Source organism: Hakea prostrata, chromosome 4, assembly GCF_041222555.1.
Source record: "Hakea prostrata isolate BN-2017 chromosome 4, UWA_Hpros_2, whole genome shotgun sequence".
Lineage (NCBI taxonomy): Eukaryota > Viridiplantae > Streptophyta > Magnoliopsida > Proteales > Proteaceae > Hakea > Hakea prostrata.
This window is the reverse complement of record NC_142603.1, coordinates 43,247,751-43,263,153: the sequence shown is the minus strand read 5'-3', so window position 1 is coordinate 43,263,153 and position 15,403 is coordinate 43,247,751.

Below are 15,403 nucleotides of genomic sequence, written 5' to 3'. Positions count from 1 at the left end.
AGTCCCCCACCTATTTCTTTGGTCTTTGCTAAATGGTTCAAAGAGTCTTCACCATGTGTGTTTTGTAAGTTGATGAAGAATGTGTCACCCATCTGTTCTTGTCATGTGATGTGATAAAGAGAATCTGGTCATTATGATCTCTAGGCTTGAACATAGATCTACTAGGCCCTAGTTGCATGCTTAATTTCTGTCTCATGGCTAATTGGCATAGATCTACTTTAGAATGGATCTTTAATATTGTTGGTCTAGTGTTATGTCATTTGAAATCATTGGAACAAGGTCATTTCTTCTAAACAACTAGTGATCTTAATCTATCACAGGACTCATGGCAATCCTGTATCTCAGCAAATGGAGACTTCTCTGCCAAATTGGCCGGTAAGGCGTAGGCAAAACAAAGATATGAAACAACGCCAAACAAGTTTATGACATGATGGAGAATATTCTGGAAGATGCAAATACACCCCAAACTCAAATCTTTCTTTTGACGCCTATTAAATGAAGGGTTACCAGCAAAAGCAATGGTTTCCCAATGGAAGATGATAAATGACAGATGCGAATTATGTAACAATAAGGCAGAAACAACTTGGCACGTCTTCATCTCATGTGAATGGACTAAGAGAATCTGGGCAGCAGGACCCCTAGGCTTGCGAACAGAACATCTAGCCCGACAATCAATCCTACATCTGTGCAATCATCTGCTAATTGGTCTCCAACCAGACATGCAAAAAACAAATTGGTTCTTCTCAGTTTTTGTGACCACTTGTTACTTCATCTGGAAAGAACGAAATAATGCAATCTTCAGTAACAAGTAAACCCAACCCCTACAAAATGTTGCACAACATAACAAGATGGTTTCTAGACATGAAGTGCTCACCCTCCAAAAATGATGATACAAATAGCAATACCCAAAACCACCCAACAGAGTGTAGTATAATTACTAATGATATCTTGCTTTGTGCAGGGGTTCATAACAAACCACTAGACATCAGCGGCTGGAGTGTGGGGATTATGGAACGAGGGAAAATCATATGGACAAGTGCAAGACGAATGGCAAAAAGCAACTCAATGGAAGCAATAGTGAAGGCAATGAAGGAGGGGGTAAAATACTCCAGTCAAATTCAAGAAGTCTAGATCAATGACGGGATAATCACCCCTAGGTTTTATAACCCTCAGAAAAGCAACTGGCCTATCCATCAAATAACTGATTTGGTAGACATTAAATCCAAATTAACCCATGCAATTGTTTGTAACTATAAATCTCCGACACTACTCAACTATTTTGATACACTTGCTACAAGGAACATTAGTAGCAATAGTTTGAACCTAACCCTCAACCAGAATGAGGAACATGTATTTTGTTTTAACTAGTAATGATAGATTTTGTTTTTTTGATTAAAAAAAAAAACTAGTGAATATATTCTCTCTAATAATAATAATAATAATAATAATAAATAATCATTGGATAGTACTTACTGACAAGTGTTTTTGCAAATTGATGTCTCACTCATCTAATCCAAAAAAAAAAAAAAAACTAGTGATTATATTCTCTCTAATAATAATAATAATAATAAATCATCATTAGATAGTACTTACTGACAAGTGTTTTTGCAAATTGATGTCTCACTCATCTAATCCAACCCTTGTTTCAACAAAATTTATAGAGACGGAGGAAAAACTAAGCAGGTGGTTTTTTGGACTTTTATACAATTGAAAATTGATTTGTACTAGTCACCCACCTGTTCTTTCGGGCATTTCTAGATGGTTCAAAGAGTCATCACCATGTGTTCTATAATGTCAATGAAGAATTCGTCGCCTGCTTGCTCTTATCTTGTGATGTGATAAAGAGAATGTGGGCAATATGCCTTCCAGCCTTGAACATAGTTATAGTTGGCTCTAGTTCCATGCTTAATTTATGTGGCTTAGTCTGTCTCATATTTAATTGGCAGAAAACCCACTCTAGTGTATTATGTTATTGGAAATTAAAGGAACATTGTCATTTTTTCAAAACGTGTGAATATCTCCTCTCTAAGTGAAGAAATTCATTACTAACAGCAATTATTGACAAGTATTTTTGCAGATTTCAGCCTCATCATTCCAACCCAAGTAATGTTAATAAGGAGTTATCAATTATGGTATAAATTAGTTTTATCAACACCTAATCCAACCCTGATTTTGGTAGGAATTTATGCGCGAAGGAGCAGTTTTTTTTTTGGTAAAAAGATATTTTATTAGAAAAAAAGAACTACCAAGGAAACCACCCAGTTGACAACACACTACACAACCAGGGATTGGATAACGGCCAAACTGTCTTACTCGGAATAGAAAAAGCCTTCCTAGCTAGGGAATCTGCCAAACCATTGGCATCCCGACAAACATGAAAGAAATTACAAGAAGCACAAGTGGAGGATATGAGTAACGTATCCTCCAAATACCCTCAACCTCACTAGGAATATTTCCACTCTGAGTAATTAAAAAAGAAACCACATATTGGTTATCAGAAAAGACACAAATACATCGAAAACCTCGATCAATAACATCCATCAAGGCTTGACGAATTGCTAATGCTTCCCCAGAAATCACATCATGGAAATGTAGAGGTTGAGAAATAGCCAGAAGGACCTCTTTTGTTGAAGAGATTAGAGCATAACCAATGCCTCCTGTATTACCATCCCGGGTTAAACTTGCATCACAAAACAACAACAATCTGGATCCCCGACAAAAGAGAAACAATTGGACAGCATAGTAGAAGATGGTTGCAAATTATCATGAGATCCAGAATGGTTCTGGAAAGAAGAAGAATGCGTTTGTTGAATGGTAGATGATGAAATTGAATGCTGCTGAAATTCTGAGAATGTCCTCTGAATATTAGTAATAAGAACTAAAGGAGGTATATTTCCATGAGCATGAACCAATTGACATCGAGCCAACCAAAGATGCCAAAGAATAAACGACGCAAAAGAACAGAAAGTTCGAAATTGCTCTTTATTTCTGCATCCAAGATCATTCCATCTTATAATGAAATCCTTCAAACTAGGTGATGTACCTGGAGGTGGGGAGAAACCAAGACTTGATCCATGCCAAACTGCACTTGCAAAGGGGCACCCAAGAAGAACATGATTTATAGTTTCCAAATCTCCACAATGAGGACAATGTGGGTCTACTGGTATATGACGATAGTGAAGTGAGTAACTTGTCGCCAAAGCTCCAACACTTCCACGCCACAAGAATCTTGAGATCTTGGGTAGAGTCTTACACCGCCAAATTGTTTTCCACAGAATAGAAGAAGTGGTATTCAAGGAACTTACTCTTGATGTAGAAGGATGTTGAGAGATGGAAGAATCCTTGCGGGCTTTAAGAAGATGATAACAGCTTCGAACAGAGAAGTGACCACTTCGCGCAGCACTCCAAAATTGATGATCCTCTTCTGGATAAATCCTCAAATTTATTTTGAGGATTCTACTCACATCCATTGGCTCCACTAAATTTTGCAACACATCGAGCTTCTAAGTCATAGTATACTGATCTATAAAATCAGAGACCAAAATATTATCTGGTGCATTCGGTAGAGCTCTGGCCGGTTCCATACCAATATCACATCGAATCCATTTATCTCTCCAAGGATCTATCAAGTTTCCTCTTCCAACTAACCAACCAAGACCTTCCACCAAAGCCTCCCTTCCCCATAATATACTTTTCCATCCCCAACTTGGCCGGTGACCAGGTGAAGCTTCCAAGAAAGAGGATCTGTGATAATATATTGCACGCATAAAAGAGGAGAAGAAGCATTGAGGTTCAGACCATAGCTTTACTGCCGTCTTGCAAAGAAGGGCTTGATTTTGGAGTAATGAGTTCCGGAAACCTAATCCTCCATTATCTTTGGAATCACAGAGACGATCCCATGAGAGCCAGTGTATTTTTTGATGACCTTCATTCTCGCCCCAAAAAAACTTTGAAGATAGCCGATTGACCTCCTGATGGTGAGACGCAGGCAATCTAAAATGCATAGCAGCATAATTGCTCATAGAGGATACAACAGATTTTAGAAGAATTTCTTTGCCAGCATGTGAAAGAAATTTAGACTTCCATCCATCAATTCGCCCTGCAGCCTTACTAGTAATGCCCTAAATAAAGAGGATTTGGTAAGTCCAAAATCCTTAACTGCGCGAAGGAGCAGTTGAGCAAGTGGTTTTTTGGGATTTTGCTCAGTGAAAAAATAGATTCCTGCTGGTCCAAGAGATATTCCCAATAAACAGCAAGAGGAAGTTCTTATTCTTTAGGAATCTAGGTGGCAATTTCTGTTGGGTTAAAATTTTTATTTTTATTTTTATTTTTTTATTTTTTTTGGGGGTTTCGGGTGTGATAGATGGGAGGCTTCACCATATACTAACCATGGAAATTGGCCTTTTACGTGGTCCACTTCTTTATTTTTTTTATATATTTTTTTATTCCCCCAATCACTTTGTTATATATTATAAATGTCCTACATAAAGAGGATTTGAAACTTGTGTTTGATACTGAGGAGATTTTTGGGGATCTTCCCCGGATTTTTATTTTCTGTAGTAGCTACAGCTAGTAGCAAGCCGTCAGGATTACGCCACATGTATAAGAAACGATTTGATGCACTAAATCAAATGGCGGGTATATATATATAAATACAACTTATATGAATCTTTATTATCATATTCAAGGATTTAATATTTTACAAATTTAAAAAATAAAACTTACAGCTCTATCCGATCCCAAACCCCTATTTCACAACCCCTAGATGATTTATGAAGAATGTCTATTTCTATTTCTAATCATCGCTATATTTGCTTTATTGTGTCTCCAAAATTTGTAATAAATATTAAATACCACTAAATCTAGAGAAGCAAGGGAAGGCTGGTAAATAATGTAGATATATGATGAGTATTAGAACAAAGATGATTTCTAAAGAATTTTTTCCTTGCTTTTGAAGCAACATCCCTGTGATCAATAAAACAAATCAAGGTTTATCAAAATCAAATCCTAATCCTTGAGATCTTTCTACCTTAATAGATATGAAAACTTACCTAGAGAGTCAACGACTTGCCGTTTCTAACCCTCTACTAACCTAAATGTTTTCTCAAGAACCCTAAAAATATTGCTCCATTTCAACAGTGCAATAAACGAGATAGAATGATAGAGGATCGATCGAGATAGTGAGAGATGCGTTATTGTTCTTGCAGAAGAGAGAAATTATAAGCATGGTTTGGAAATTGGGATTTGTGATTGCAAAACTTGGGATTTCATTTTTAAATTTATAAAATATTAAACCCTTGAATGTGAAATAAGAAGTCATGTCTACAGATGTACCCCGCATTTTATATAATCTGGTTAGATAATTTCTTGTACGAGTAGCGTAATCCCAATGGGTTACTATTGGCTGCAACTGCTGCAACAAATAAACATTTTTTCTTACCCATCTCCTCTGCATTTTGTAAGACATTTTCTTCTCTTTGTCATAACAAAAATATCTTGGATCAAATCAATTGGTTCGATTGGATATGGAATAATATCAACACAGATGCCACTTTTACCAAAGGGAGGCTGACGGTGGGTCTGGGTTGCATTATTAGAGACAATGGGAGACATATTATCACTGCAGCATCTGAGAAAACAAATGGACATTCTGCTTTGGTAGGGGAGGCTCTAGCTGTACGATCAGGCATGCTTCTTGGATTGGGGGAAGATCTTCAGAATGTTCATGTGGAACTCGATTACAAGGAACTAGTCAATATACTTCTTCACCCTGACCGCCCTATACCCATGGCGATCGAGCCCATTATTGCGGATATTATGCGTCTTCAAGCATCCTATTCACAATGTATTTTTTATTTTATTCCTATGAATGCCAACTATGTTGCAGACTTCCTAGCTCGGAAGGCCCAATCCATTGAGGACATGACTGTTTGGCCTGCATCCGCTCCTTGGTTGATAGACTTATGTTCACCTTCCTTGGCTTCTTCTCTTGAATAATAAAATTTTCTTAAAAAAAAAAAAAAAGTTTACGATAAAGAGTAGGTCCTATGCCAATGCAAAGCTATTCTAGTGGTTGAAACCAACACCTCTAAGTGAAGAGGTCGTGGGTTCGACTCTGCTGAGGCATATTAACATCCCTATCCCCCGGCTTAATAAAACCCCTTTATACAAAAAAAAAAAAAAAAAAAAAAAAAGAAAGAAAGAAAGAAAGAAAGAAAGAAGAAAGAAAGAAAGAAAAAAAGAAGAAGAAAGAAAAAAAGAAGAAGAAGAAAGAAGAAAAGAAAAGAAAGAAAGAAAGAAAGAAAGAAAGAAAGAAAGAAGAGTGGGTCCTATTTCCTAAAAGATGGATTTTTATTCTGTATTGCCCCTCAATCCTACCATGCAATCGACATGGCATCAAGCCACAACCAACATCAATTGGGTGCACAATTGATACATATCACCTTAGATTGGACAAAAATAGGCGGTTCTACTTTTTTTTCCCCGTTTTTTTTGGGGTAAAGATGAAATTCATTCAGAGAGCTACTAGGAACAGTAACATTATTGTGGATTCCTCTTGTTTGTATCGGTCCTATGACTTAAACTCCTTTGCTTAATATTATTGCTGCTTTTTTGTTCTGGGAAAAAAAAAGAAAAAAGAAACAGTAACATCTTTGTGCCTTACAAAGGGAATAAAGTCATGGATGGATACTAAATCAAACTTTTAGAAACAATAACTTCTTTGTTGTCTCTCTCATTCCTCTAGGGGATGACTTTTTCTTTTTTTGTTCATCTCAGCGATGTGAGGATGTCAAAAGTGGAAGAATTTTTATTTTTAATATTTTATATTTTTTCAAGAAAAAAGTGATCCAAATGGACCTTCTCACGCATTTAGCTAATTGCGGTCTTAGGGATAACAGATATACAACCACGAATAGAGAAGAACCACAAGCAAAATGCACAAGAGAGATTTAACTTGGTTCGGCAAAATCTTGCCTATGTCCACCAGAGAGAAAATAAGTTTCATTATTTCAGAAAACTTCATACCACTCTCACACTTACAAAGTGTTACCCTTTGTTTGTGAAACCACCTAGCCCAAATACAACCCATTAGTAAAATAACGGTTTCGGGCCGGTTTCGATTTGGTACGGTTTGGGTTCGGGCTAACTAATGGTTTGGACTTAATGGTTTAGACTCGAGTTGACTAACGGTTTAATGTGTGCAAGAAAATAACAAAAAGAAACAATTGATCCTACAACAAAAGCGAAAATTCTATGGAAAACAAAGTTGATATTGGTTAATTTCCATTATAAAAACCCACTCATCCTATAGGAATTAAGAACCTAGATATGAAGTAGTAAAATGACTATTTATCTTTAACTTCATGCTTAATTTTTTTAATTATCTATACCAACTACCTAGTAGTAATATGATGATTCAAATATTATTTAATGTAAAATTACAAAACGGGTTATAATAGGTTGCGGTTCGGATTCAGGTTGGTGCAGACTCTGCCACCCTCAGCCCAAACACAAGCCATTAAGGTTCGGTTTGGGCTGGTTCGGGCTATAATGGACTGGTGTGGTTCGGTTTTAACGGTTCGGACTGCAAATTGACACCCCTAAAATAATCACCTAATTTATGGTAAAAAAAACAATAAAAAAAAAAAAAAAAAAAAAAAAAAAAGAAAAGAAAAGAAAAGAAGGACGTTCGCCCTTTTAAGCCACGAAGACCAAAAGTCATCCCTCTTTTTTTGTTCTTTTTCCACTTTTACACGAGGAGAACCATCCTTGACTCAGTGCGCCATTGGCGCAAATTAGAACCTTGAAAAGCACAAATAAGCCTTGTTATTTAATTTAATTAATTAAATACTAGTTTATGAAATTAGTTGCTCATTTGGTATTTTTGGACATACTTTTGCATTATTGGGGTTTTGGAAATCAATGTGGGCCTAAGAACAGCATAATGTGATTTTCTTTCCCTTGGGTCTGAACAGTATAATGTGATTAAACATTCATTTCTTAATTTTGTTAATCAAAACTACCTTTCATCAACTATGATTACCGCTAATCATTCCACCCCATGTTTAATCAAACACTTTTTTCAGAATAATTAGCGAGACCACTTAAACAATAGTTTAATTACCATTTTATCTTTTTATTTTTGAAGTTACTAAGGCATATTTGGTTACTTGAGTGTAGAGATTTCAAAAATCTATAAATTTCAAATTTATAGAGTCATATATCATAAAATTAACTGTTTGGTTAACCTAAATTTTTGGAATGAAATTTATAGATTAATGAAAAAGCATTTATAGAGGCATGGTTCAAATGTATAACGGTTTATAGTAAGGGTGAAATCTTTGGATTTCACCTCATACCCATAAATCTACAGATTTACGTTTTAGTGTAAAAATATGAATCTCTAGATTTTATGAATCCAGAAATTCACACAACCAAATGGATATAAATCTCTCATTTGTGAATCTAGAGATTTCAAATTTATGGATTCATGTAACCAAACAGGCCCCATTGAATCATAGAATTTGTCAAAAATTGCTGATGACCATTCCTATTAGGTTTGGCTAGCTAACTGATGATAGGCATTTGTGTATTTTTTTTTTTAGAAAAATCCCAAAATAATCTTAAAGTTGGTTATAATTTTGGATACTTTCAAACGTCCCCTTATGCTATAGCTTAATTGATAATCAAATCCTATTTTTTATAAGATTGCTATTACTCTTCTCATTTCTAATGGAGCAACGGTGTTAAAAGACTATTAAACTTAGGTGTACAATGCTCATTTTACCCTTGGCCTTGGCCCTATGAAGCATGGAACAAAATTCCATCGAAACTTGCGAAATTTTCACCGAAATTTTCCATTTTGGAAAATGCGAAACGAAACTCATGAGGACCGAAAAAAAGTCCTCAGTTTAGATCGAAATTGTCGAAATTTCGTCGAAACTTGTCGAAACCTTGAAACCTGTCGAAACTTTGTTCAACCTAGTTGGACCAATTGGTTCATGAGGAAAAAAATTCTCAAATTTCTTGGGAAACTTGGGAAATTTTGTGGAAACCTAGGAAATTTTGTGGAAACTTGAGAAATTTAGTGGAAACCTGGAAAATTTTGTGGAAACTTTGGACTTTTTCTTGTAAATTTTGTAACTTTCCCAAATTTTCAAAATTTTTGTTTATTTCATGTTTCCCCAAATAATCACGACAAATACCCCCTCCATCAGCACTTCCATATCCAAAGTGCGTATTCTCTCAGGTTGGTTATCTTAAGCACATTGATGACCAGACTCATAAAGTTACAGTTGTTGATTAACTTGATAACCATAGGCATAAAATGTCATGGGATATCTATGTTCGTTGGTTGAAGGAGAGGATATTACAGGAATAGTACTACGCAGCTCACAGGATGAGTCCACTCTTTGCACTCCTCTTAACACTAAGTTATATTTTCCTTTTATTGTCAACTATTTTGAAGTTAGAAATTATATATTGAATGTTAAGTGCTTAAATAGTTAAGTTTATAATGTACTTTTTGGATAACTTTACATTGATGTCATGTACATTGAATGCCATATCTACATTGATTTTTTTAGCAAAATACAACAAATATATTCTTTATACTCTAATTAGCTTAAATACAGGATTCCACCCCAAAATACTCTCTAAAACCTGTTTAAACTTGTACGGAAAAGTCCTCGGTTTCCTCGAAATTTCCCAAGTTTCCACTTAAGTTTCCCATTTTCACCCAGTCGAAACATGAGTTTCCCTCGAATTTTTTACCATGCTATGAAGATTTGACCTCATGTTTCACCATAAACTTCTACCTCGTTATCATTTATGTGAGAGAGAAAGATCATAGTTGACATAAATCCACATAATACATAGAATAATATCTTAATTTAACATTATTACACATTTTTTGGGTAGAAATTTAACATTATTACATTATAATATATACGTTGTACTTTTTTTTTGGGTGTCAAAAGACATTTATTTGAAAGAGAATCCTCTAGGAAAAGCACAACCAGAATAGTCAAAGTACAAAAACCAACGAATGGGTGGGTGGGTGAGGGAGGGGGGGCGTGTAAAAGCAAACTAGAGGAGCTTGGGAAGAGCCCGCGTAAGTAGTAAGGTTTTCTGCAACACTATTTCCTTCTCTAAAAGTATGTGTAAAAGAGAACTGATTTAAAGCTTCCCCTCAGATGTTGGATATCATCTATGATGTGTTTGATTCTCCATGGAATGGCTAGACTTCTGCTCTTGATGAGATGATATAGCATTGTATTATAAAATATAAATTAAACAACAAAAACTCTCACTATGTCGATGCAAATATATATTGGAAAATATAGATGTTAATTAATTCATGGAGAGTGTGGAAGAGGGACGCTATTTTAGCTTGTCACTCTAATAAAGGCAAAAAACCATATTTAGAATACCCATTACTAAGTTTTAAGTCAAATCAGCTTATTGGTTGAGTATCTCTAATGATGATTATCTCTCTTCACAGGCCTCTCTTCCTCTTCTTATAACTCTTTCTAGAAAGCCATTTGGTAAATGATATCACTCCTAATCTGAAGCTTTTCCTATGGAGATGTGGTATGAAATTCTACCTACTAATCTTTTTTCTTATTTTGGTAAAGAAAATTCTACCTACTAATCATGTCTTTTGAAAGAGACAGAAAATCCATTCCCCTTGTCCTATGTGTGGTTAACTTGGAACTAGAATCCAGGCTTTTTTGTGTGTGGAATCCATGCTCTTGCCCAATGCAACCATATGAGTGATTGTTGGATGGCATCTCCATTGGGTTATACAGGAGTATAGCCCTCCAAGTCAATTGATCAATGACATCAACAATATTATGGCAACTCGAATGTGGCAAATTTGGAAGTCTAGACTTTAGACCTCTTTCCATATAGTTGTTCCCTCATTATCAAGCACTATGGCAGCGTTTAGAACCTTTATGGCTGAAGCATCTACGGCATCCAAACCAAGGTTTAAAGTATCGGTATCGAGTATCGTATCAGTCAGGTAATTTTAAGAGACGTATCTTCTTGTATCGAGTATTGTATCGTTCTGATTAATATATTTTAATGTAATTTAATGGAGAGATGTATCAAGATGTATCGTATCGATTAAGTCAAATATGGATACGTATCGACTAGTATCGTATGGTATCGTGGGATACTTTAAACCTTGATCCAAACACTCCTCTATCGTTGAGATACAGGATTCTATCCCTCCCCAGTTGATTCATCATGTACCTACCAATTTTATCTTAATAATTATAGATACTGCATGGAGTGAAGATTTTGGTCAAGGTGGCCATGGGTGCATTATTTGGGACTATGGATCCTAAATTCTTGCAACAAGATGTTTTAACACATATGGTTTAATGGAGGTTAAGCCTTTGGGGATGACCTTTGGTTGGCTTTAAGTCTTGGTGTTGCTGCACAATCCTGTTCGTCCCTTCAGCTGGTTGAACTTGCAAGAATGAGCTCGATCGTGGAGGTCGAGTTTTCACCTCCGACAATTTAATTAGGAATCCGACTAAGGAAGACAAGAAAGTAGTGAACAATAATAATACGAATAGTGATAGTTCTATTCAGCATACCTTTCTCTTGTGTTCTCATACCTTTTTATAGCTTTTCTAAGTATGAGTTTGAGTAGGACTCAAACCTTAGCCAGGTTACAATACCAATCTTAGTGATTGAGTCTTACTCAAATATGAGTAGTTGAGTTTTAACTGAATACCACATCTAGGCCCGACCAGTCGTCGTTTGTACTAAACTGGTCAAGTTTGTACCGAACTGGTTCTCTTGATATATTTCTCCCTTATCACTTGGTATCCAAGATTGTATGATCCTCCCAAATTATTCTCAGGTTATTGACTCCCTAGCTAAGCCATGCTCCAACTTCAATGGACTGGGCTTATCACATCATCATTGATGACAGTCTGTGTGTTCATGCCAAATGAATGGCTGACTAGCATTCTTTCTTTAAGAAGTTATAGGAAAATTTTAGGGAACCCGATGATAATTGGCAAAAAGTAGGGACACCTAAGAATTATCCCATGTTGGTTATGACTCCTCAAAGTGCCTTTTCAATTTGCATGATAGTATATTCCATTAAGAAATTCTGTTAAGTCAGGATTGGATAATTTCATACTTCCTATATTGCCTTTAATCTCTTGTGACTTTACAATGTTGTCCCAGTAATATAGAATCATGACTCTTATTTCTTTCTTCCTCCATGAGTGCCTTCTTCCTCCGTTTGTCATTTAATAAGATATAGAATAATACAACTAATTAAGGGTATATTCATTCTTTCCTCTAACTAATTAATAGTTCTAACTGAAAAATGGGCAACAAATATTCCAAAATTATATGAGGAGCTGGATACTTGCAACAAAAATCAGGGTCAAAATATAATCAAGAATAGGTGAATTTGGTCACATGTATATTAGCAAAATAACTTGCGGGAGAGGAAGAATTATTGAGGCAGAAAAGTAGGGTGGATTCGCTTAGGGGGGGACCTCAATACCTCCTTTTTCCATGCCACTACCATCCAATAGAGGCACTTCAATCATATCCTTTGACTTAAGGATTTAGAAGGTGTAGACCTCAAATCTGGTGCAGATTTCATGGGTATGGACATGACATTTTATGGAGACCTTCACCTCTGAAGGGGTTGATTATGAAGCAATGCATTAGCTACTTGATACAGTTCAGCCAGTAGTATTGGAGGAGATGGATGCTGATTTGCTAACCATGCCATCCTTTGAAGAAATGTAATAAGCTTTGTTCTCAATGGGACCCCTTAAGGCTCCAAGCCCAGATGGTTTCCCTCCTGTGTTTTTCAGATTATGTGGAATATTGTGCATCTGGATCCATTTGCTTTTGTATTTGAATTTTTTGCTACTGGTAATATGTAGCTGGATTTGAATTGTTCTTATATTTGTCTCATTCCCAAAATCCCATCCCCTCAGTCTATAGTTCACTATAGACCCATCAGTCTTTGTGGTGGGGTAGTTAAGTTGATCTTTAAAATATTGACAAGTAGACTTCAAAACTTCCTTGACATTATCGTGGCTTGAATGCAATCAACTTTTATCCCATCAATAATGATATCTAGTAACATACATGGCACATGAGCTTTTCCATTATGCAAGAAAAAAGAAGAAAGAAAGGAGAAGATTCTTGCTTTAAGTCTAGACATTCAAAAGGCATATGATAGATTGGAGTGGCCCTTTATTGATGCTATGCTATTAAAGTTGGGCTTTTCTCCTAGACGAGTAGAGTTGATAATGAAGACTAACTACTATATCATATAAGTTTCTTATCAATGGGACTATTGGCAATGCTAGCTATTATATCTCTAAGAGGAAGTCGTCGAGGCAATCCACTCTCACCAACTATATTTATATTGTGTTCCCATGGACTTAGCTGCATCATCCAGCAAGGGAAGGCTCAACAACTTGTGAGAGGCATCAAGGTGAATCTCGTGCTCCCCCTATCTCTCATCTACGTTTTGCAAAAGACACTATTGTTTTTGTAGTTATCTCTTCCCAAAGTGTGTAATTTGAAATCATGCATTAAACTCTATTGTAAGGCAAGTGGACAGGATAGAAATTTCAACTTATTTGAGTTTTAGCCCAAATATGCCACTGGAGTTTTGTAATGGTTTTCAAGAGTGTTGAAGATTTCATATTCTAAACCTCATGCCAAAAACCTTGGACTTCATGCAATAATAGGTGCATCAAGGACGGTTGCTTTTCAATATATTTTGGATGCGGTCACTCAAAGGCTTGAAGGGTGGAAAGTGCGGCTGTTATCTCACGCAGGTAAAGATATGATAAAATCCGTTGCATTTGCTCTTCCTTAATATGCTACCGATCATTTCAAAATTCCTCAAACTCTTCATGCCTAGTGTTGATCCATTAGCTGAGAGTTCACGTGTTTCATTGTTGGCAACCAAAATAAAGTGTGTACTAAGAGTGTGTGGCTTGTACTAAAGCGAATGTCCTATAGAAGATTATGATTTTGGGTGTTTACTATGTTTTTAGAGGGTGATTAGCATTACTAATGGTTTTAAGTGTTTATGAGAAGATTTGAGAGTTCTGGGTGAGGCGAAGATTCTTTAAAATAGTGGATTTCATAGGTCACTACACAAGTGTCATTTTAGATGAATTTTTGGGTGGTCATGCAATTGTTTCTAGATTTAACTAAAACTAGAAAAATATAGATCGTGAAGTCTTCCTTCCGGTGCACTTTCAGATTGTGATTCCAATATCAAATGAAGTTATAGTGTTTCTCGTAAGAGTGTATAATATGTAAGCAAACCTGGACAATGTGGAGATCAAAGAAAAAATTGCTCTCTATGATGCTATCTTTCTTCAGGGGTTGTAATGTAATTTTAAAGAATCTTGGAGTCTTTTTGAAAGAAGAATTATGTCTTAAGGAGGAATGTGTAATTATGAAAGTTTGAATGGTGCAAATCTAACGGTTATGAAAATGTTCAATATAAATATATGATTTTAAGGGCCAAGATTGATGCGCTTAGATTTTAGTAATCAAGACGGGAAAGATTCCATCATGTGAATTTGGTCGGTTGGGAGCATGTATAAATTGTGAACTGTAACGCATGATAGTTAAAATGATCATGTGTCACAAATTAAAAATAGAATAAGAAAAAATTTATTTGAAATAATCTTGTGAAGGGTATTCTAAATTTACATTACCTAAAAGATTTGATGGCCCAGAAGTGACCCACCACTTTAAAGTGTTTTAAGGTTAGATTTCATTTCATGCCAATGGAAGGACAGTGGAGTGGTTAAGAACGTCACCTCGCAGTGGAGAGATTGTGGGTTCAATCCTTAGCGGCGGCATATGTAATATCCCCATCCCCAATTTCCCTATATATAAGTAGTGTCCTTGTTATAAAAAAGGTTAGATTTCACATTATTTCTCTTCAAAAGCTTGAATTTTGGCAAAATATAATACATTATAACCTCATTTCTTGTGGATGCAAGAGTTCATATTAGAGTGGGTGCTCCATATTAAGTAGATTAAGAGTAGGGTGCCATTTGATTATTGTAGTAATCAAAAATTTAGTTGGAGAGTATTGACAAAGCCTTATTTAGTGTATTACTCCGTGGACGTAAGCAATTTGGCCGAACCATGTAAATTTGGTATCTTATTTCTCTAGTTTATTTTTGTATTGAATATATTAGATTGTTTTAAGTACAAAGTAGTGTCACACTGTCTAGTATAATCAACCACAATGTCGTGTGTGGGGGACATGTCTGTGTATATTGATAACTACAGAATCATCACCAATCTTGTCTTGAGATTAAAGAAACATCATCGTATTGAAGAAAATTTTAAAAGACATTGATTCACTCCTCCC